At 42.0% G+C, this 24,459-nt stretch overlaps 1 long non-coding RNA gene across 3 annotated transcripts in view; it reads right to left on the reverse strand.

Moving 5' to 3' along the window:
* LOC125392819 (uncharacterized) overlaps positions 1-24,459 on the reverse strand; it is a 60,128-nt gene that overhangs the window by 13,345 nt on the left and 22,324 nt on the right. For all 3 annotated transcript variants that reach the window (XR_015735139.1, XR_015735138.1, XR_015735140.1), the window contains exons 5-8: positions 10,581-10,722; positions 8,104-8,212; positions 4,704-4,778; positions 3,718-3,834 (exon numbers count right to left, since the gene is read on the reverse strand). This is a non-coding gene — a long non-coding RNA (uncharacterized LOC125392819). The remainder of the gene's footprint in view (positions 1-3,717; positions 3,835-4,703; positions 4,779-8,103; positions 8,213-10,580; positions 10,723-24,459) is intronic.

A 24,459-nucleotide genomic window follows, 5' to 3' on the forward strand; every position in this document is an offset into this window, starting at 1 on the left:
TGGGTAGAGAATAGACACTTTATTTACTTTCTGCTTTAAGATTCGATAAAATTCTCAGAGAAAGACATACGGCCTACATAATTTTACTGACTTATATGTCAATAAAGAGCCCTTTTGGACTTATTGAATTCTAGACCTAGATCTTAGATTCTTAACAGCTCTTATATTTAGCTGATGTGGGATTCCCCTTGGTATGCTGTGAATACCATTGGTTAATAAAGAAACTGTCTTGGGCCTGTGCAGAGGGGGGCTGGGGCAGCAGTGGGAAGGCTAAACTGAATGCTGGGAGAAAGAAGGCAGAGTCAGAGAGAAGTCGTGTAGCCCCACCGGAGGCAGATGCCAGGACTTTAGCCTGTATACCACAACCACGTGGTGATACACAGATTAATAGAAATGGGTTATATTAATATGTAAGAGTTAGCCAATAAGAAGCTAGAGCTATAATGGACCAAGTCATGATTTAATTAATACAGTTTCTGTGTGGTTATTTCAGTTCTTGGTGGCCAGGATGAACAAGCAGCCTCCTACAACACTTAACATTAAGAAAATTATTGCTATCATTCGTGATACAGGGATTGAATTTTGGGGCCTTGCACAGGCTGGTCTGGTATATTATCACTAGGTTATATGCACCCTGTTTTCTTTTAAGTTTTCTCAATAAAATTCAAGTTAATTCAATAAAATTCAAAATAAGTTACAAAATAGGGTTTTGATTTACTGCTACCTAGGCAGGCTTTGAATTTGCAATCCTCCGGTCCAAGCCTTCCAAGAAGCAGGGATTGCAGGCCTGTTTACTAAGCCTGGCATTTTTAGCATATTTATGATGGTATGAGTGTCAGACTGGATATAACTGGTACATCTCAGAGCGCCCAGAGTCTCCTCTGGAGCTACTGTTCCTGGGAGCCCAAGGCACATCTTAAAACCTCATCAAACATTCATCAGACTTGGATACTAAACATTTATCATATGCCCAAGTCCTTTAGTGTCTATTGCTTAGGTGCTGACATCCTCTAATACAAATAGGCTTTGAACCTAGAACCCTCACAGGTAATGATGGTGTACTACCTTCCAGGGAAAATGTTACTGAGTTCAAAGACTCACACAAACCCTCTCACTTATATTATTCGTTAAACCGTGGTAAAATTGCTAACCATGATAAAAAACCTTAGAAAGGGAAAGACTCATGCGTCTCTCCTGCTCCATCTTTTCCCATTAACAGCTTCTGGATCCTCAGATCCCTAACCCTCTGCAGAACTCTCTTGTTCACAATACTTCTCTGCCTGGTATCCTGAGCAGATATCATCCAGCAAAGGCAGTAACTGCCAGAAGTAGAAATTCTTACTCAGGATCCCCAAGGAGCTGGAGGGTCATGACCTCCTACAGAGTGAGTCAGAAATTCCGAGGAAGTGCTCTGGGTCATGTGCCCTATCTCAGGGTGAAAATTACTCCTTTTGATGAACCTTGCAAGACTCTGGGCTCTAGGGTACATAATGGCACATGCTGTTACATTGGCATCATGTCAGGAAGCTGTGTCTCCACCCAACTTAGACAAAAGTCTCCCAGACAGATGATGTCAGTGGAAATTGAGAGGAGACTTATTAAAATCTGTGCTCTCAATGGCTGAGAAAACATTTCCCGGAATCCTCCAGAACTGATGATGTGAACTTAGACTGTGTAGTCATTCTGGAGAGAAAATTGGCAGTACATGGTGAAATTATGAGAGCCTACACCCTGTGACCTAGCAACTCCTCTCTGTAGTCTACACCTCAGAAGAGCTCAGGAATAGTCAATAAAGAAATATATACAGGGTTGGTCACTGCAGCTCACACAAGGGAATAGTAGCCGTGACAGTGGTACTTAGGCTAGCTAACACCTACTAGATATTTATGTTTTAAGTATTTTGCATATCCTCAATACTTGAAGTAGATATCCTCCTGAACATTGTTTTAGAAATGAAGGCACTGAAAACTGGTAATGCTGAGTAAATAGACTGAGTTTATACAACTGGAAAGTGGGTCACAATGACAGGCAATCTGGCTCTGATGATGTGGCACATGTGGACACACACGAGAGAGAAAGAGAGAGAGAGAGAGAGAGAGAGAGAGAGAGAGAGAGAGAGAGAGAGAATACAGCATCATAGTGTTTTAAATGTAGTACTTATGCAGAGGCACCCAGCCCATTAGTGAGTCCTCATGAACTGTCACAAGTGGGAGCCAGGATGAAACAGACATACATAAAGCACAAAGAAATAAAGCAAGAAGGTGTCTTACCTAGAAGGGAGATAACTGAATGCCTGGAATTAAGGCACTGCTTGATTCTGCTCAGTTCTCCCGACATTCATGACCCCCTCCCCACACAGTTGCCTCCGTACTATTAGAGCCAAAGCTTTGTCTAGCCTTTCGGGAGGATCAGGGGAGACACATTCACTCTCATTCCCTTCCTTGAGGCTCCATCTGGGGAGCAGAATCTTTTAGCTACATGCATGCTCCCTGGTGTTTTGCTTTACTTTGAAGTGTTAAAGTCATTTCATCCCATTCCATAGGTGAGAAGAAAAAAAGTTGGGAAAGGAAGCAACCTTCATATTACCAGCAGATCACCTTTGCAGCATAGCACAGTAATGGGCCAGGCAGCCACTGGTTTCCCAGAAACAGAGGCACTGTTCTAGCAGTGTAGGACGAGCCACCCAAACAAGGGTGATAATAACATCTTCTAGAGTTGTTTGCTATAGAGCATCATTGCAAGCATTGGAAAATATTATTTATTTACACATCTTGTTTTTCTAGAGGCAGCTGACCACAACACTTAGCATTGTTTACACTTTTGAACAATATGCTTGGCCATAAATAAACACCTCTTGATCTTTTCTGACTGCACATCTAAAAAGATGAATGTTGATCAAGTATGTTTATTGTTCACATACCTGCAAATGGTTGTTCTTCATGTAAAATTCATTCATGGCTAATGTGACTACATGGGTTCCAAGGAATAATTCAATAACACACTTTTTAATGCCAAATGGCCAATGACCTCATGAAGTTATCTCCCCTCCCCTCCCTTATCTCCTCTCTTCTATCTTCTCCTTTCCTTCACAGTCCCTTTGAGCCCTGACACATCAGAGATGGAGTGCTCGTAAAACAGGAGCAGTCACATCTCCCCAACTCTCAACTTCAGACTTGGCTTCTTAGTAGTGGGCAGTCCAGACCTTAGACCAGGAACAGATCACCGTCATAACTAACAGATGTAAATAAAACACACCAGAACTTTAAAAATCAGTTTTTAATTAAAAAATTAGTATAAAAACATAATGGAATTCTGTTAATGATGTATTAATTGGGTACCCTCATATCTATAAAATGCAAAGGCTCTCTGATGATCCAACAGAAGAGTTGGATTTTGTCAGGGAACTTGAACAGGAATATTAAACAACAATAGATTTGTTAAAATCAATTTATATTAGGTAACTTTGCTTGTCAGGGTTAGAGCAAAGGGAACTCCCTCATGCTGGCTTGTTTAGGGAACTGGCAATAGCCTCTCTTCTAAATGCCCAGAGATCTTATAAACAAAGAGGCCAGGTTTCACCCTTAGAGGCTCATTTAGAGTTCACTCATTAGAGCTAAGTTAAGGAGGTCAGTCCAAATCAATGATAGTCTGCCTTAGTTTTCTATTGTTGTACCTAAATACTACATAGTGGAATAAAAGCCTTGCCTGCTCATGTACCTGAAGGTTGAGTTGGTCAGTGTTGAGAGATAATACTTGCTGAGGTCTTTTCTTGCTGTTGGAGACTCTGCAGAGTAGTGAGATGTCACAGGACATCATATGAACAGCCAGGCACATCTACAAGAAATGGGGACAAACTGACTTTCATACCAGTCTCAAGGTAGCTGATAACTCATAAACGGACTAATCCATTCATGAGAGCAGAGTCCTTACAGTACAATGATGTCTTAAAGATCCCAGTCGGTCCCATCTCTTAATACCTTGTAATACAGATAAGATTTCTGCATGATCTTTGAGCAGGGCATCCAAACTATAGTGGTCGCCTGTAAATCTAATTTAAAAACGTAGTGGTAAGGGGAACTATTTACTGTGTGCCAATTAATGTGTGTTTGCCATGTGCCAACCACAGTGATAAATGCTTTTTATGTCCTCTCTCATTAATTTCACCAGAAACCTACCAGCACATTTTTAGATAAACAGGTGACATTCAAAGGGGCCAAGGTCATACAGCCACAAAGCTGCATAACTTATGATTCAAGTTAGAGTTGACATGGCCCAAAGTTGGTTTTCTGAACATATCATATCATATCATATCATAACACATCACATCAATATCATACATATTATATCATAGAGAAGCGTCAAACCTTCACATTAGCTTTCGGGTCACGGTGGGAACCCCACACCTCTCTAGCACAGGAAGGCCACTTATCATTCTTCCTTGATTGACTGGTCAATTTCTGAGCAAGTTGCTTCAAAGTGTGCATTCAAAGGGAGAGCATCTTTTGTAGCTTGTACTATAATGGGTCCTGATTAGGTTTTTTTCTCTGAGAAATCTTTGCTATCTCAAACAGACCAATTCCTGTTCCTCCTTAATCATGGCCTTCCTACTGGTCCACTGCTGCTTCCTGTTGGTTATGACTCTGTGCACTGCAGGGTGCACAGTGAGTAACTGGTCTTCCATGTGGCCAGGGTTGAGAACTGACCTCATGAATCAAACCTGGTGCCTGATGGACTGAAAGACATGAAACGGGATCTCTGAAACTGCGTAGGAATTCAGGCTGAGAAGGAAGAGAAAATTAAAAACAATGATTTGCCATAATAGAAAAAGATTTTCTATTTCTACTGCACAAATAGACACAAAGATCTGATACCAGGCTTCCTGTGTCACAGCAAACCACATGGGTGGAAGCAGAAAGCTCCTTGTAAATCCATTTTATAGTCACCTCGCACATTACAATTTCCCAGAAAGAGTTATTAAGAGGGCAAGTGCAAGAAAGTACATTTTATAATTATATAAACTGAGACTAAGCAGCCAATGACTTGTTAACGTTTAATCAGTCATTTAATATAGCTGACCTAGGAGCAGAATTTGAGCCTGAAAATTTATATTTCATTACCTTATTACTGGACTTTTCCATTTCTACAGAAAGGTCATTAATATTGAAATCAATGTCCTATGGTAACATTTTTTAGGTACCATCCATTTTTTTGTTTCTAGTTTTGGAGGCAGATGAAAAAAATTGTCTTTGGAGAATAGATGACAGTAAGAATGGGAGTATTTAAAATCTTCTTATTGAAATACGACCGAACAGAAATCTTAAGTATTCCACTCAAGGGACTCTCACAAAGAGAATAGCTCATGAATCTTCTAGATCAGGAAACTGATGATTATTTACCTTCTAGCAGCTTCTTTTATGCTAGCAACTAAGTTATCTATAAGGCAGACCAACGTTGAAATTAATGCCTGCAAAATGAGGTTTTCAGGGGTAATGGAAGACGGTTCCTTGAGGGGAGCTTTTAGATGGGGTGATTCAAATACGGCCTGGTATATGAACATATTTAGGACAGTGTTGTGACTGGAGAGGGGGTCAGGACAGGAGGAAGATGGCTCAAAGAACAAGACTGAGTCTGCTGTTAGCTCCATAGGAGGGAGGGTAGGGAACCTGGCAAAGGTGGGGGTGACTCATTGTCAGAAGAGCCCCCAAGACTGCTGCTACTTCTTATCAAACTTACTTCTGAACTGACCTCACAGGAGGTCTTCCAAGTCACCCCCACAAACACCTCTGATCTCTCTCCTATACTCTGTGAGGTTCCAATGGTGATGAGACACAAGAGCATAGCAGACAACCCAGTTGAGGAGAGTTAGAGGAGCCTTCTGTGGCTTGAGCTCAGCTGTCCAGCTCCAAGCTGGTTGAGAGCAGGCCAGGCAAAGGAACCACATACTCATTCCTTGCCCAATTTTAGGAGAACTGAGAAGTAGATGTGGTTGAAATAGGACCTTCTTTTTTTTTCTTTTATTGAAAATAGATTCTCTTCTCATATAACATATCCTGATTACAGGTTCCCCTCCCTCTACTCCTCCCAGTTCCTCCCATCTCACTTCCCATCCAGATCTACTCCCTTTTTGTGTCTCATTAGAAAAGTACAGGCTTCTAAGAGATAACAACCAAACATAAGAAAATAAAATACAATAAGATGAAACAAAACCATCACATTGAGGCTGGATAAAGAAAACCCAACAGAAAATGAACTCCAAGAAGAGGCACAAGTGTCAGAGGTCCAGTCATTCACACACTCAGGAATCCTACACAAAACTAAACTAAAAGCTATCATGCATACACAGAGGGACCTGGTGCAGACCCATGTAGGCACTGTGCTTGCTGATTCAGTCTCTGTGAACTCATGTGAGGTTTACTTAGTTGATACGGAAGGCCTTGTTCTCTTGGTGTCCTCCATCCCCTCTGGCTCCTACACGCTTTCCACCTCCTCTTCTGTGGGGTTCCTAGAGCTCTGACCGGAGAGATTTGGTGGGGACTCCCATTTAGAGCTGTGAGTTCCAAGAACACTCTCCCTGAGTAATGTCTGGCTGTGGGGGAATAGACCCTTGTTTGGGAAAGTGGATGTGTTCTTTGTAGTCAATGTGATGTGGGTGGCATCAAAGCTGAAAGTCCAAGTTTCCTCATGTTTTGAATATAACTGCTTATCTAACTGGAAACTGGAGATTTATCCACGCAAGATAGCCTTTTTAATCTAAATATTGCAAAGCATAAACTTTAAATTACAAAGTTGTGTGTATTAATCACCTCATTAATTACGTTTTTAAGCCCCAAAAAGAAACTGAGGTCTTAGTTTGCTCTAGACTTTTCTGAGAACAGCTATCTGAACTGATGTTTCTCACAGAGCTTCTTTCAGAACAAGGTAACATTCCATGACAATTAGACCAGAGGAGGCAACTAGGAACTTTTCAGTGGCAGACAAATGTGTACATAGGGTGCGTTGTGTTGGTGGTTGTAGTGGGGATGTATATGAAAGTTTGGCAGTGTTATGAAAAGATCTAGCCTGCTTTTCACAATCACCAAACTTGTCCCCACTCTTTCCTCCCAGTTTCCTTCAAACCTCAAGTGCCATCTAGTTCTTGCCTTGGGTCCAGATTCTTATGCCAAAGATTGTCTTAGTTTTCCCAGCAGATAAAACAAAGCACATTAGACTATGACATTTTAAAGCAACAGAAATTTATTGATCACAGTCCTGGAAATTGAGCCACCCAAAGCCAAGGAGCCATAAATTGACTGTTGGTGAGAGGTTGTTTTTCAAAGAGGGCGTCATCATTGTGGTCTCACTCAAGAGCCCTTTGTCTTCTTTTCGTCATTTTGATAGTGAATCTAGTATTTAATGGTTCCGTTTTTTTCCAACCTCCCTTAGTCCATTTATGAGATACCTTCCCTCATTATCTAATCACTTTCTGAAGACCCCTACATCTTCAGTCATCACATTCAGGCTTAGAGGTCAACAGAGGAATTGATTCAGAGCACAGACAGTTTATGCAGTATCACTGCTGTTTCTTTCACCCCGTCCATCCTCCTCTTTCTCCCCTCACCCCTCTCTTCCTTTTCCTTTTATACAATAAACTTTGAAAAGATTTATTTATTTGTGTTTATGTGTATGAGTGTTTTTCCTATATGGATACATGCATGAGAACCACATGTGCGTGTGTGGTGCCAGCAGAGGTGAGAAGAGGGTATCAGATTTGCTGGAACTACAGTGACAGACAGTTGTGAGATGCCCAGTGGGTGCTGGGAACCAAACCCAGGTCCTCTAGTAGAGCAATCAGTGCTCTTAACCACACACCACAACTTTGAAACACTTTAACGAATCATTTAAAGAAATATTTTGTTATTTTAAAGTTTATGAAATAATATCAGCCTGTACTGAAACCAGCGGAAAGTCCAAATAACCCCAAATTGCTTTTTCTTCATTACTTTGCCATCAACTTCAGAGGTTCCCTAGACAAGTAATATATTCTTTAGTTTTGTTGTAGATATGGATTATGGCCTACGTTTTTCAAGAACTTCACCAGATTTAAAACCAGTTGAAATCACTCACCCTTCATCTGGGTTTTATAAGAGGCCAATGGGTGACCATGTTGAAATCTGAGGGCCTAGGTTGTACCCTCAGAGTGTAGTCACAGTACTTTGAGATGTCACATAAAAAGCTGCATAAAGAACACAGGAATTTGATTATTTCAACATATACTTCTCCAGTTACCTTTTCTCACTCCTCAGATCACTAGGCTTTATTTCCAATAATATTCTCAAGTCATTTCATCTATCTTGTCTCTTCCTCGTCCTCACCTTTAGCTGCCTTGTGAATGATACCATTTAGGGCGCTCTGTGTGTGTGTGTGTGTGAGAGAGAGAGAGAGAGAGAGAGAGACAGAGAGAGAGAGACAGAGAGAGAGAGACAGAGACAGAGACAGAGAGACAGAGAGAGAAAGAGAGGAGAGAGAGAGAGAGAATGTGTGTGTTGCCTTTTGATTGTTAATTCTTTTTGCTGACTTCAAGAGCTAAGAGGTAGGTCTTGTGGACATAGGAATGAACTGCCTCCTTTCAAGATGGAGAGTGAGGCACAACAGGAATGGCAGAGGCTCAGAGAGAAGGTTTGTGAAAGAAAGCCTAGAACTACAACACAGAGAGTCAGAAGTCTGAATGGGAGAGCAAAATGAGAGATCCGGGAGTATAGCGTTCACTCAACCCATAACAGTGGGAAGTCCCAAAATGTCACTAAAGATAAACATTAACTCCCAGCCTTGGAGCTATATGGAAACATCAGTGATTACTCTTCCAATCACTCTACGATGTGAACGTGATTAGATTCGTTGTTCAGTTCCCATTTGGTAAGCACATTATCAAATCTAACTTTACACTTGGTCACACATTTAGAACTGTACTCGAGTCCAGCTCTCCTTGACTCAAATGGTCATGTTCTTGTCAAAAAAGTCTACTAACTTCTAAAATTGTTTCCGAACCTTTGGGTCTCTGGATAGGTGTGTTGTCAGTGGGATGTGGGCTCTTTAGCTCTATGTGGATATCAATCACAAATAGGCAAGCTGTAGCTCCTTTCCTGCCAGGAACTGAGAACTTCAGATGCTGGTCCCCTCTATCCCTAGCATTCCAGCTTAGACTTTAAGTGCCAGCCTTCTAGAATCTATCAGTTTGTGCTACAGCTCTGAGTATAGGGTGTCAGTAGTATAGTTTCTGGGATGGTGGAACTAGTAATTTTGGTGGCTTTCTGGTATTCTCTTGGGCTTGCAGTATTTCTGCCATTTCGGGCCTTAGTAGCTTTTTACTTTCTGCATCCTAAACGCTCCTCTGTGTTTTCCCTTCTCAGCCTTAACTTGAGGTTCCCCCGATATCTGCTCTTTAGCCCTCTTCTAGCTATTGTTGGTTTTACTTGGATGACTGTTAGCCCAGGGGCTGTCTGCTCTTCACGCTACCAGCTCAGTCTGCTTCAGTGAACAATAAAGAGCACAGTAGACAATAGAGCCATTCCGATGTGGCATTATTGAGTCATAATACTGCAGCACAGGAGGGCAATATCCGGGAGAGAGGTCTATAGGAGTGACCCCAGGGAAGGGAGGACAAGGCTGATGATACAGGCAGTCACACGGACACATAGCCTCTCACTAATTGGTCACCCACTTTCTGCTTAGTCACTCTGGTCTGCAGAAACAATAGGTCCACTGCCCTGATGATCATGGGTCAAGGAGGAGTTCCTTCCTCACTGTATTGACAGCTGCAGAAATCCTAAAGAAGCAATGAGTAGGGTCATGTGGAATAGTTAGAGCCATGGTCGTATGGGGGCTTTCTGAAACTGGAATGTGTGTGGGACTGAATTCTTCGGGGCTATCACAAGGAATCTGGTATGGCCCCGACTGAAACAAAGTCACCCAAAGCAAACCCCAAGCTTGCAACAGTAGCCATGGTGTATCATTGGTGCTTCCTCTGGCTGTCATAAAGATTTCTGAGAATGTCTGATGTTAAATGGGAGACTCTTGAGTAGCCATGAGGAGGTTAAAGCAGCCAGAGCTGCCATATTGACAACTGGAGACCACTTGCTTGATGGACAGTTTTACATTCTGATACAAAGGTCAGGAGAAGAGTGTCTCACAGCTCTGGGAAAGAGGGAGAAAACAAATGCCTTTTGCGTTCTATCCACCTGCACTGAACCATCTCCACACTCTGTGTACTGACTCACACACAAACAGCCTTTGGAACCACACTCATAGATTCCCCAGCCCCTGAAGAAACACATTGCCAGTGCTTGGATATTCCTTAATCCACCCGAATTCATTACTTAAAAGTAACTGTCTAAACAGTTGCTCATTATAGCTTATTTAGGGGTATTGCTACAAATCCTCCAGAGGAAGGAAATAACTGACATGAAGGGTTCTTAATCATGGAGGCTGTACAGTGGTCAGCAAAACAGCAGCTGAAGAGTTGTCCTGAAGCGGTAAGGTCTAAGGAAGTTCCAGGGGAAAGGGCTGCAGAAACAGGGAAATCAGGTTTAATGTCAGGAACTCACCTTCTTGGTCTCAGTTTTCGGCTGTTTTCCTCATCTTTATCCTCTTCATATATAAATTGAGGTCACAGCCATCTTATTACAACCTCTTGCTGGGTGATTCTTGAGTGATTACAATTTTGTGGTGGTTACATCTAAAGCGTATCTAAAGGGAAAAAAAACTCGTCTGGATACTCTAAAACTTAGGTTTGGGTCAGACCCACTGATATGAAAATACTGGTACTGGGGGCTGGGTGAAGCAAATGATACCAGGCAGGTACGCGTGAGCATGCTATTGTTTTCTCTGAGACGGGGTTTCTCTATGTAGCCCTTGCTGTCCTCAACTCACTCTGTAGAGCAAGCTGTTCCTGTAGCACTCTAAAGATTTACCTACCTCTGTCTCCCGAGGGCTGGGAGTAAAGGCATGTACCATTACTGCCTAGACTGAGCATGCTAATTTTTGAAGATCCATTTCTACACATTACAGGCACCCCGCCAACTTTTACCATTCTCTGTTGTTCCATCAATGTTATATTTTATAGGTTGCCTTCAAGTAATTTTATTCTGCCAGTGCTAGTTTGGCCTTCGATGTGTGATACTTAAGGAAGCAATGACAACCCTATTCTAGTATTTTGCTGCGTGGTTCTTGGTAACACGAAAGAACGGCAATGGAGAGGACCCCTTTTGCCTTGATGCTCACTGGTTTCTCTACAACTAACGAGATTAGATGTAAAATCCCTACTCAGGTCTGCAGGTGAGATTACTAACTCTGAGGAAAATATGCAGAGTACCCTGAGAATACACAGTGCTTGAGAATGTGTTCTAAGTTTCATCAGGTACATGTCAAAGCTCCATGTCACCCACATCAGGAATATTGTTACTGTTGCAGGAGTAATGGGGGTGTCTGGTGTGTGCCTTAGAGGAAGAAAGTGATTCTGGTCTGACTAGTACCTCATGGTTTTGTGACTCTGAAGAAAAACAATCCTAAGTAATGAATCTACAAGTGGTACCTTGGAAGCCTTCTGAGGTATGAAAAAAGGCCAAATAAGAAAAACTGAGACTAAGGAAGACTTAAGAAGCTTATTTTGGAGACAAAAAGCATTGCTTTAGAAATAAATTCAAAGGTAGTTTCCCGTCGGGTATACCAAAATGGAAATCCCATGGACAGAGGGATTCATATGAAAGGGTATCCTTAGCTGGCAGAATCTGTGGCCTAGAGATCAAAGGCCGCCGAGCAATTAAATGAGGAAGAGAACAGGAGGAATTTTGGCCCCAACAGTAGTATGAGAAGCAATCAAGAGCGTGTCTTGGTCCAGGCTGGCAAGCAAGTTTATGTAGGAATCTGAACCGAGACTGTAAACTGGCTTTACCCTGTGGGTACCTCCTCACTTTTTCCACTCTCTGAAACTTATGCCCTTGGCTTCTGCTGCCAGTTGGACCTTGAATCAGGCCAGACACCAAGCAATAGGGTTCTCACTTTCTCGCTTTCTTTCCCTTCTCCTTTTTCCCTTCTCTTTTCTTCTTTTCCTGCTGCTTTTCCTCCCCAAACAGCAATCTCCCAGCCTTGACCTCATTTCCCCCATGCCAGTAGCACAGCAGTGGAACCCCGCTCCTCCTAAACCTTGCTTTCAAGATTTTCTCTTCTGCAAACACAGGTAGTAAACCTTTCCTAGTGTTTCTTGAAAACTGAGGACCACAAATCCAGGAACTTTTTTAAAAAGCCGTTTTTGTTCCCCTCTCTTGTTCACCCATTGGCTTTCAGAGGTCACAGCACTGAGCCTGCATTGGACGGAATCTGTTCAGACAATGGCAGCTGAAGATTCAGAAAACTAGGAAGAAAAAGGCAGAGGTGCAACCCCTGAAGGAAAAGAATGAAGCCTGGGGCGAAGAAGGGGATTTGAGCATTTTAAAATCCCTCCTTTTGGGCACAGTTCATTTGGTGACTTTGATTTTTGTGACTCTGAGTAGTGTAGAGGTCTTGTTTTAGTGAATTATCCATTAAATCCACATTGGCAGAAACAGTAGGTAAAACGCAGTGCCTTCTTTAGGTTAAGAGGTAGGGGGTGCTCACAGGGAACTTTCCAGTGTTTCCGGGGTGCGAACAGCAAGTGTTTGCTAAAGCCAACACATTTCCCATCTTTGATCCTTTCTTGTCTTTTGGGAAGCCTGTGATGCTGATTGCTTGCTAAGGTGGCCAGCGAGAGGCTTGTTTTGAGTTCTACATTCGCTTACTAGTGTCTGGCCACGAGAATCAAAGGGAGTCGGAACCAGCCAAGATTCTGCTACATACCACATGGAATCATTTCAAAGAGTCAGGGCAGGCATGCCTTAACTCCTGCCAGCTTTCTGTACTGTCATCTTTCGTATGCTGGGTTCACACCAAAGGCGGAGGAAATGATGGCATTTCCTTTAACTGTGGGATCTGAGGAGATACTTTTGTTGATGTTGCAATTACTCATCTATGCTAAACATGCGAGTGTCCAGCAGCACGACAGCACAAAGTCTGCTGCTGCACTGGTGTCTTTGATCCGTTGCGTAAGAGCCGGTTATTAGATTACAGTTTGGAGAGTAGTGCTGCAGCGCGTCTCTTTTGATATCCCTGGCTCCGAGCTGGATTCCTGCTTTTCGATAGAAACTCAAAGTTTTCTTAAATTTGTAATTAAATCTGCTATTTTACTTAACTCTAGCATGTAACAAGTCTAAACCCAAACAAATAAATGCAAAGGAAGTCCATGGTGCAGCGGTCAGTGCTCCTTCCTCCCCAACAGATGTGTTCATGTCTAAAGGTTATCCTGTGTTATCCTTGGGCCCCAGAATTCAATAACACCAAAAGGAAGACAGAGGTTAGGCTATAAATGATGCATCTATACCGATGCTTGCTCCCACCATCAAACAGACGCCCCCAGGACCTCCATTGTTCATGTTTTCATTTCAAAATTGTAGCTTTCAGAATGCTGAAATAATGAATTTCTGTTGCTTCACACAACAGAGTTTGTAGTAATTAATTATGGCAGCCCCAGAATCAGGTATCCAATCTCTTTAAAAACAATATCCAGCAAAAACTATTCTCAGTTCACCTTGTGTAGGGCACTAGGCATGTGGGGTAGGTGGAATACGGACCAAATCTAATGCAGAGAGTGATTCACTGTTGTCGGGGGCTCCACATCTGTTGGGCTCCAGCCTCGACAGGTTTGTGTGTTCCAGGGTGGGGGTGTGTTTATTAGAAATGTTAGGCAGAAGAAACAGAGACACAAAAGAAATGACAGAGACACAGGATAGAGTCGGGGGGGGGGGCAACCTAATGAACACTGAATCTGCCCACATTTTTTTTTCCATAGACTTCCATCCAAAGAGAAGGGGGAGAACAAAAGACCTTTTTACCAAAATGCAAGGAACAAATAAAGTGATCACCTTCTCAAATACCCAAATCATCAAGTAATCACACCCTAGATCAAAACATACTATTAGTAGCCATACCCTGGGTCAAACCTTGAAGGAGAAAGAATAGGCCTGAACTCTCTGACCTCTGGTCAAAGTGGAACAAATCCACATCTGTGGATCCCAACACACTCCTAAAAATTCACTGAACAAGGAAGCCCTGTTTCAAGTTCCAATCCAGTGTCAGTCTGGTGAGTCCCTCTTTCTCCCTAGACTTCTGCTTTTCCGCTACAGAATGGAGATGTTCTTCCCATCCCAGGCAGTGAGCTTGGAGGAGTGAATGTGAGAGAGAACAGGAGGACCACAATTTAAAGTCTGACTAGTAGAACACGGGATACAGTACAGAATGTTGATGTCCAGCGAGTCTGCAGTCCCTGTGTGGTTTTCGAGTTGGGACATCCACAATCCAGATAGAATCAGACCAAACAAAGCTTGTGTGTCATTAGATTTTTATGAGGACTTAACAATCTTCAAATGGTGACAGAGCTGTGCCAACTGACTGGCTATAGATAAATCAGTATAAAAATGTGACCGAGGGCATTATACACTAGGAAAAGGATCTGTTCTGAAAATTATCAATTTCAAGATGTGTGCTCATATGAAAGGTGGACCTTTGCCATCAGTCCCATGAACTGAGCCATTCTTGGAGTTCCACAGGTAGTTCAAGTCCATGCAACAGCCCTAAGATGTGACTGCAATGGTGTAGACATTTCCTTTATCTTATTATAAAAGCTTATGTCAGAAACTTTCCTGTCTATTCAATGTTGTGGATCAGCTGTGGAGATGGGACTCCCAAGATGGGCACAGGCTCATAGTGTCTAGTGCCTGGAGAAAACAATTCTGGGTAAACAGAGTCAGAGCTTTTCTTTTGTCACAACTAACTGGTCCCAAATAAAGAAACAAAAGCTTATCTTAATTGTAAAAATGTTTGGCCTATAGCTCAGGCTTATTACTAATCATCTTTTACAACTTAAATTGACTCATTTCTATTCATCGACATTTTGCCACATGACTTCCTGGCTTTACCTGTTCTCTAGCACATCTTGTGACTGGTTTGCATCTCTACCTGGCTCCACCCTTTTTCTCTCTGTGTTTTCAGTCTGACTTTCCCACCTAACCTTATTCTGCCTTGCTATAGGCCAAAGCAGCTTCTTTATTAATCAATGAGAACAATACATAGTCACAGCATACAGAAGGATTATCCCATAGAAATTCTGAGTCCCTAGGAGGGCTGTAGAAGCTATTTCGTTTGTCTTTTAATAAACAAAGTTTGTTTGAAGTTCAGAGAGTAAAGAAGCTATACTGATCAGCTTGATAGACCAGGCAGTGGTGACACATACCTTCAATCTCCATAGTCATGTTAATTTGCCATAGAAACTGGGTGGTAGTGGTACAGAACTTAAATCCCAGCCCTAGAGAGGAATATAAGATGGGAGGAGACAGCTCGTACACACAATTTCATTCTGAGATCTCTAGAGGCAGAATTGCCATTTCAGACTGAGATAGAAGTAAGAGCCAGTGACAGAAGGTTTGTCTTTCTGCCCTTCAAGTTGAACCTCAATTTCTGTCCCTGGATTTTTATTAATTGTGCTACAGAGGGCTTTGTTTCTATTTTTGTCCGGGTGATAGAACATTGTTCAGTGGTTAGATCGCCTATGAAGATTCTGTTAGATTTGACCCATGAGCAGACAATTGCAAATGCATGAAAACCCAAGAAACAGGTATGGATTATTTCATTGTGCCCTAGCTGAGGATTTAGTGTCTACTTATCTGGCTTGGAATATGGAATCTATCCTTACTTGCTCTAGAATCTATTTTTTCAGGTCTCAGACTTTAAAAATCTAAGACAAATCTCAATTTTCTCACTTGTTAAATAATGTTAGGCAACATACAGCATTGTTGTAAATTTAACAATTATAAGATACTTAAAATATTTAACAAATATAAAGAATAAATGGATAAACCAACACATAATAGAAATTTTCAACTCTTAATCTTTCATCTCTAGACAAAAGAAAGCTCAATAAATATCAGATGAGAATCACACTACGAACCACTTAGTGACAGAAAGAAAACACTACTTATCTATAATAGCCTCATTACTTTCAAGTGCCGTGCTACAATGAATTGCTTGACAATAAGATACTCAGTTACAGTCAAAGATGAAAGCACAAGGGAAATCAGAAAATATATTGACATGAATAGAAACAATAGCATGGAAGAAAAATGCACTTTCAAATGTTTGTATACAAAATATGCAGCTTCTGAGGACAGTAGCATACTTTCCCAGCTGAAAACAAAGCAAAGCAAACACAGAGTAAATTGAAAAAAGAAAGCAAAACAATACAAAAACAACAATGATTAAAAAAAAAAAACAAAGCTCAATAAAAGAGACAATATTAACAAGTAGAGCTTGGCTGAGGGCTTTTGTCCTGGGAATACAACTCTGGTTTGGCATTCGAATATAGAAATCAGTATCTTGTGCTGAGGAGAATAATACAATTCTTTCAATGCCTACAGGTAAAATATATGGAGAATTCAAAGCTGTTTCACACACAAAAATCTAGAAATAGCTGTAAATTTCTTGAACTGATAAAAGTATCATTATGAAGCGTCTTACAAGTTTTTGGCCACTGAGCAATGTCAGACATGGGTTACAGCTAGTGGGGTGGACCTCACATCCAATCAGAGAGTGGTTGGTTACACCTAGAACCATGGTACCAACATATCAGGTAGACATGTCGCCATTGTAGATCACACACAGGGTTAGTAGCTGAGTTGGTGTTTACCAGTATCCTCTGGCCGCAAGCCCAGTACCTTCCAGTATCATGAACACTCATCACTAGGGGGTAAAGGCTCTAGTCGGTACTGGCTTGACTCCCCTGTGTTCAGTAAGATGTGTAAGTGTTGTCTTCATCAATAAAGCCTTATCATCAGTTTGTGAAATGCAATCAAAAACCTCAAAGATGTTTGAGGATTTCCATGGGGCCCCTTTGGCCAACAAGTCAACTGATACAGCCTATTCCTGGCACTGGAGGTTTCACCATGGGCTTAGGGGAAAACCAAACACTATTATTCTGATAAAGAGCCATATCAATATACGACTCCTAATGATATTCCACTATACATATAGATGTACTCATACCTGTACCTCACTCATCCAGTATCAGCTTCTTGCAGTAATGAAAACCAGCCCAGAATCCCACAGTTGGACAATGTGCATAGAGTGAGAGACCTTAATGGGATGTCTCTACCAAACTCCTCCCCGCAGGGATCAGACAACTCTGCTGAAGGTGAAGCAGAAAGATTGTAAGAGCCAGTAGGGGTGGATGACTACAGTGACTACAAGAAAACTGCGTTTTCCAGACACTACAAGACCAATGCACATATGAACTCACCGAGACCATGGCAGCATGTTCATGACCCGAGCAGGTTCAAGCTAGAAAGGTCCCAGCACTGAGTGGGGGAAGTAAACATGGGTTCTCTTCCCTAACTGGTATGGACTACATGGTAACCACTGTTGCGTGACAAAGTTCCATCATTTCGACATTGCAGATCACAGTTCTCCAGCATCCTTTTGCCTTCATTCTTAATGATTCTCAGTGTGTGTTATGGGAATTCCCTTATGCTTTTTCCTTTGAAAAATTTTGTGCAGACTTTAGTGGAGAATGAGGTTGTATATGACGGAAGTCTCTTCAAGCAAAATAATTCTTTGGAAAAATTCCCCACCAGTGTTGAACCATATGGTGTGAAAGGTGCACAAAAATCCCCATTGTGTGCCTTACCCCTCGCCCCCCTCTCCCCAGATTACACCAAGAATAGAGAACTCAAAATTTACTGTAGAGTACACACTACTTAGGGAAAGAATGGGCCCAAATCCAGAGCCTGTGGCCTGTAAGGCCAAGAGTTCAGGAACCAGAATGGTATGGTCTAATGGAAAAAGAGTAAGACATCAGGACCTTCCCTTTGGGGAGTGACTGAAGGGAACAGGCTCAAAGAATAAGACACAAAGGAACTCAGTTAGGGAACAACCCAGCACAAACGCTGCTGCATCATTGTGCCCTTTGAGGAATGACAATCACTCTTAGGACTTTTTTCTCAGGACTCAGTGTCTGACACCTTCTGACCACAGAGGCCAAGACCAGGCAGGAGGAAGTGTAAGAGGACACCTGGTGGGGTTACTGAACCTGAGAGAAAAATAGGCGGTTAGATACTTGTTGAACTTCTCGTTTTTGGCCTCAGGAAAAATGCTGAAATAAAGCTGATGACTAATTTTATCCAGGAATCATTAAGTCTGCTTGCAATCTTGTTGTGGCTAAACTGCTGCAGCTCATTTTTTTTTTTAAAAAAAAAAAAAGTGCTTAAATGAGGGTATTGCTTACAGTTTCAGGGGCTTAGTCCCTTATCATCATGGAAGTGAGTATGTGGTACACATGGTGTTAGAGCAGTAGCTGGGAGCTGCATCCTTGTGTGTGTGTGTGTGTGTGTGTGTGTGTGTGTGTGTGTGTGTGAGAGAGAGAGAGAGAGAGAGAGAGAGAGAGAGAGAGAGAGAGGGAGAGAGAGAGAGAAGAAAGATTGGTCCTGGTGGCTTGGGCTTGGGAGATCTCAAAGCCTACCCGCAGTGACACACTTCTTCCAAAAAGGCCACACCTACTCCAACAAGGCCACACTTCGTAATCCTTTCAAACAGTGCCACTCCCTGGTCACTAAGTATTCAAATGCATGAGCCTATGCTCTGACACAGATAGCCCCAGGTAGTATTGATATGCTGTCAATGGAACATTTTGAGGAAAGTCACCCCTGGGTCACAAGTGAAAGCACTTAAGCCTGAGGGCTGAAGCTCCTTCCTATGTTACCATGTGGGAGATTTTTTTAAAGTTCATAAAATTAGTTTTCTACTTCTTTTACTTCCTTATTGTCGTAGTCAGGCTTTCTATTTGCTATGAAGAGATGCCATGACCACACAACTCTTACAAAGGAAAATATTTAATTGGGGGCTGGCTTATAGTTCAGAGATTTAGTCCATTGGCATCATGACAGCATGCAGACAGACATGATACTGGAGAAGTAGCTGAGAGTTCTGTATTCAGATCTGAAGGCAGCAGGAAGAGACAGTGAGACACTAAGCCTGACTGAAGCTTTTGAAACTTCAAAGCCTACCCCTATGACATACTTCCTCCAATAAGACCACACCTACCCAACAAAGTCATATTTCCTAATAGTGCCACTCCCTATGGGTCTATGAGGGCCATTTTTAATCAGAACATCAAACCAACATTTGAGGGGGAGTAAAGCCCTCATAATCCTAGAGTGTAGATTTTATCTTATAAAATAGTGTTGGCTACATCACTGCCATGCTGTTTCGTTATCAATAGAAAGGGGCATTGTTTTGTGTCTTTTTTCTTTTGATGGGGAGGGTAGAAGATTTCTCCTGGCACTCTAGGCTGGCCTTGAACTCATTTCTTGCCTTAAATTCTAGCTCTGAGTGCTGTAAATTAGAGGCATGTGGTGTGCCATCCTGCCGGGGTTGTTTGTCTCAGCTTTGTAGTCCCCAAGCATAGAACAGTAAGAGGTAATGGCTAGTGGTGGGGTTTAGTGATAGAGCACTTGCCTGGGCTGTGCAAGTGCCTAGGTTTAATCCCAGCACTGAAAATCAACCAAACCATGAGTAGAATAGGGTAGGGTGGAGTTCGGTTGAGCTGCTGCTCAATGCATGCACGTTGAGCTAGCCAATGAAATAATTTGCATGAATTCCCTTTGTAGCTTCAATCTGTTCTTCAATATAGATGTGTGTACCAGCATAGGGATTTGCCTGATGATGTGTGAAGTCAGTGCTCCTGGCAATATGAAATCCGAGGAGAAGAAATTGTAGAAAACAAAACTTTTTTTAAAATACATCTGTTTTAGGAAATTGAAAAGAAAAATCAAGTAAATTCCTGATAGTTTTCCGAGTCATGGTGATGGTGATATGGTCTGACTAATTCCCTGGGCTGCACCTGACTGCAGAGCAAGTATACCAGGCTATGCAGGTTACAGTCCCATCAGAAATCAAGACAACCCATTTTTTTTTTCGTTGTAGGATCCTTTAAATGATCAACTTCTCCTGTTTTTCCTTTTATCTCCCACAGGCTTTGGTGACTTAGAATCTGTAAACAGCAGCAGTTCTGAGTTTACAAAGCCACGTCCCCGACAGGTGTCCTACATACAGTCATAAGTTTTTAATGTTTTTATGAAAACTCATAAAAGCCTGAAAGCCCATGACCAATGAAGTGTTTTAAAAGTTGTGTACTGTGTGTGTGTGTGTGTGTGTGTGTGTGTGTGTGTGTGTGTGTAGCAGCTTCTGAGTTAATGGGGGAACAAAGCAGTCAGCCAGATGGATGTGTGTTCAATAGAACTCCAGCTGAGAGACACAGAAGCCAGGCTGTATTTGGCAGTTTGGAAGGGTTAGGTTTCTCTTGGAAAATCTTTCTGCAAAGAAGGACTGAATGTTCAAAACAGATAAGCACCCCGTCGGGCCCAGAATGGGGAGATGAGCGTCTTTGGGGCCAAAAGAACTGAAGATTTAGCTTCATGAAGCCAGAGCCCAGATGTTCAGCACTCCAGAGGGCTGAGCAGGCCCAGCCCGTGACTCAGCCTCCACTCTGTTTGCATCTCACAGAGGGAAGAAATTCTGTTCCCACCGTGGAGAACACTGGTTGGGGCTGGGCTATCTATATGTGCTGCCTTTGCTTATCTGGCTTCACATGAATTCATCTTCATCCATGTTCCGTGGGCCGTTTGCATGTTTCACAAGAACTCCCTTGAATAGCAGGAGAAATTAAATGGCTCTGGCTGTCTGTTTTACACTTTGTCTTCTTAGAATCTCCTTCTTTGTTTAATTTCTTGGGAGTATTGAGGTGCAAACATCTGAGGAAACCTTCCTTTTATATGTTCAGTATCACTTTAGATATCATTGACGATCGTAGATATTGTCAACTACTCTTTAAGGATAATGAGAAATGGAGTTTTCAAATGTTATTTTTATCCAGTTCTAATTCCGCAAATTCAGTTTAAATAAGAAACGGATGTTCCAAATTCCATTCTGTCAGTTTCTTTTCTCTTTAGGATGATTCCAGATTTAAGTTTCTTAGGGATGCAAAAAGCTCTTTTACAGGCAACTGGCAATGCATCATATTTCTGTGTTAGAACTTCCTATGTTCTTTGACTCTTTAGTGTGTATGGAAGTTTGGGTTCCTTTTGTTGCAAAAGGAGCAGCGGGCTGTGTTCCTGCCACCAACCTCCCTGACTGGTTTACACCCGAAATAATTACACGGAAACTGTATTCATTTAAACACTGCCTGGCCCATTAGTTCTAGCCTCTTATTGGCTAACTCTCACATCTTGACTAACCCATTTCTAATAATCTGTATACCACCACGAGGTTGTGACTTACTGGCATGAGTCTAGCCAGCATCCATCTCGGGAAGGGGAATCATGGCATCTGTGTGACTCAGATTTCTTTCTCCCAGCATGCTGTTCTGTCTACTCTACCCACCTAAGGACTGGCCTTTCAAAAGGCCAAGGCAGCTTCTTTATTTAACCAATGAAAGTAACACATAGACAGAAGGCCCACCTACTTCCTTAGACCTAGTGGTGGCCATAGTTACACAGTAATTGATCAGTCTTGAATCCCAGACATTGCCTCATCTTCCTGTCCCCAAACACATGCAAACATAACTCACCTTCCTGTCCCCAAACACATGCAAACATAACTCACACCTGGGAGAATGGCACACAGGGACAGGGCACTGGAAGAAGAAGAGAGGGAATAGAGCAGCTAGTGGCTCTCTCTATCCCTGCATTACTTAGTGCAATGCAATGAAGCTGGAGCAGGTAATCATGAAGTCCCAGAAGTCCACAGAATCCTAAGTCAGACAATAGTGGTGAAGATTAAATGCATGAAGACTCAGTATCTCCTTTCTGATGAGCAAATGGAAGAAAAATCTCAGCAGCAGCTGCCTGTAGTCTGTTGATACTGTTCTTCTGGTTTTGAAAGAAGCCGGGGAATAAAAGATAACTTAAGAAAATACTTGTTCAGAATCTCTCCTTTTGATGAACTCTAAAAAGCAAGACAACCAAAAAAAAAAGCTCCTTAAATATTTCTCCAGAAAACAGAGATTCCTTGTTTCCCACATCAGTTTCCAAAATTCTAAGTTCTCCATGTTGCTGAATGTTTGTGAAGCAGTTGACCCACTGTATGAGATTACAAGTGTTTACTTTAGGATAATTTCTTTATTTATATGAACATGAATTTGAGGTCATTTGTTCAACTTATTTTTGGAATTTACACTGTACAAAATGGATCAGTTTCCTATAAAGTGAACTTTAAGTTCTGTAAGTTAGATTCATTGGCACGTTCTCTCTTCTCTTTCCCGAAAAGAGAATTTTTGTGCCATATTGCTCCCCATTCTGACAAGTTGTGTTCTCTATCTTCTGTCCAGGAAGAATATACAGTGGAATTAGGAGCAGGAGTTTCTAGCTGTTGTCACCATCTACAACCCTAGTGAATTCTCATCTAGCCTTCTCTATTTATACTACAGCCCTTCGTCCATTAACTATGCTCATTTTAAGACTATTTACTTTTATATGCCCAACACTTTGCTAGATAGTGAAGATACAATAGTTTAAAAGATAGGGAGGGAGTTACCATGTTGCCAAAATGTCTTCTAGATATTTATGTTTCTACCAGTAGATCTGTGCTGCTCCCAACTTTGGCCAGAAAAGTTCCTTTTTGCAATGCTAGTGGTTAACACAGACTCACAACTGGTCCAAGGGTTGAAGTAAGTGATGACACATGTTCAGCTCTAAGTGGGTCATCTGTATCAACCTCTCCTCACCCAGGCTCAGGGGACATAGCAGAAGAGTGATTAGAAAGACTGTGAGAACTAGAGGACAGGGCTGGAGAGATGGCTCAGAGGTTAAGAGCACTGGCAGCTCTTCCAGAGGTCCTGAGTTCAATTCCCAGCAACCACATAGTGACTCACAACCATCTGTAATGAGATCTGGCGCCCTCTTCTGTCATGCAGGCATACACGCAGATGCAGGTAGAACACTGTATACATAAGAAAGGAAGGAATGAAGGAAGGATGAATTAGAGTACAGGGGAAGACCTGTGACATCTGGACATGATGTGATGCGCATGCAGGTTCACACCAGCTATGGTTATCTGTACAAGACCAGCACAAAGTCAAGCCAGACAAAACTCCAGCCTAGATGGAAAAGGGGCTCACGAGGTCTGACTCTTACTGCTTGTGGAAGGAAACTCAGGGAGTTCTTGGAGAAAGTTACCACTGGTAGGAAAGTTACCACTGGTAGGTTGGTTGCCCAAACCACTAGATGGCCTCACACTCATGCACATATGGGCAGTACTAAGCAAGAGGGCGTGTGTGTGTGTGTGTGTGTGTGTGTGTGTGTGTGTGTGTAGACAGTGTCTTACTGTAACACCCTGTTCCAGGCTAGCCTGGAACTTATTATAAAGATCGGGTTGACCTTGAAACCTGAACACTTGCCTCTACTTCCCATTCCCTGAATATCCTGATTAAAGGTGTGCTCTACCGTGCTAAGCGAGGAGTTTATCAAAAAAGTTTTTTAAAAGAGAGAGAAATGAAGTTAGGATGACGATGCAAATAGGGACCCAAGAGGTAGTAGGGGGTGGATATGATCAAACTACATTGTGTGCGTGTATAAGTGTTCATAGACTAAATAACTCATTGTTTAATTAATACAAAATGAAGAAGGACCCAGTTCAAGTACAGCACATCATAGCATGAGGAGAGAAGCTGGCATTAAACAAAAGCTGATTCTTCCGTTACAATGAAAATTGTGCTACGTTAAAAAAAAAAGTCAGAACATAGAATGGTGGCCTTATTTAATTGGGGATTTGATAAATCATTCATGTTGACATCCCAAAGAAAATGATACTTTCTTAGACTAAAGGAAGGTGAGGTCAATACCTCCAATTAAAGATAGTGAGGTGGGTATGTAGATGGAATTGAGACTAAATCTCACAAAGTCTCTCATAAACGGTCTGTTGTTTTCCAGCTGTCGGTTACTACCACGGAATACTCGAGATGCTTACCTTAGAAGGAAGAAAGGTTTGTTTTGTCTTATGGGTTTTGACATTTTAGTTCATGCCCCAAGATGCTCCTTTGTTTGTGACTGGGAGCAAACACATTTTGGTGGAAATGGCATAACTTGGCAAAGATACTCACCACATGGCTGGGGACTGACAGAGAGGAATCCTCAAGTTCAGAAATCCTACTTTTACATTTAGGAGCACAATGCCAATAACCATAAAATTTCCAGTAGGTCTCATACATGTAATATTTTCACCGTCTCCCAACACCATTAATGTTGAAGTTAGTGAATGGGCTGCTAGAGGACATTTCCCATCAAGACTACAGCAAGCAGTGAGTTTAAGCACAGA

The sequence above is a fragment of the Myodes glareolus genome, chromosome 2 (genome assembly GCF_982192425.1).
Source record: "Myodes glareolus chromosome 2, mMyoGla1.1, whole genome shotgun sequence".
NCBI lineage: Eukaryota > Metazoa > Chordata > Mammalia > Rodentia > Cricetidae > Myodes > Myodes glareolus.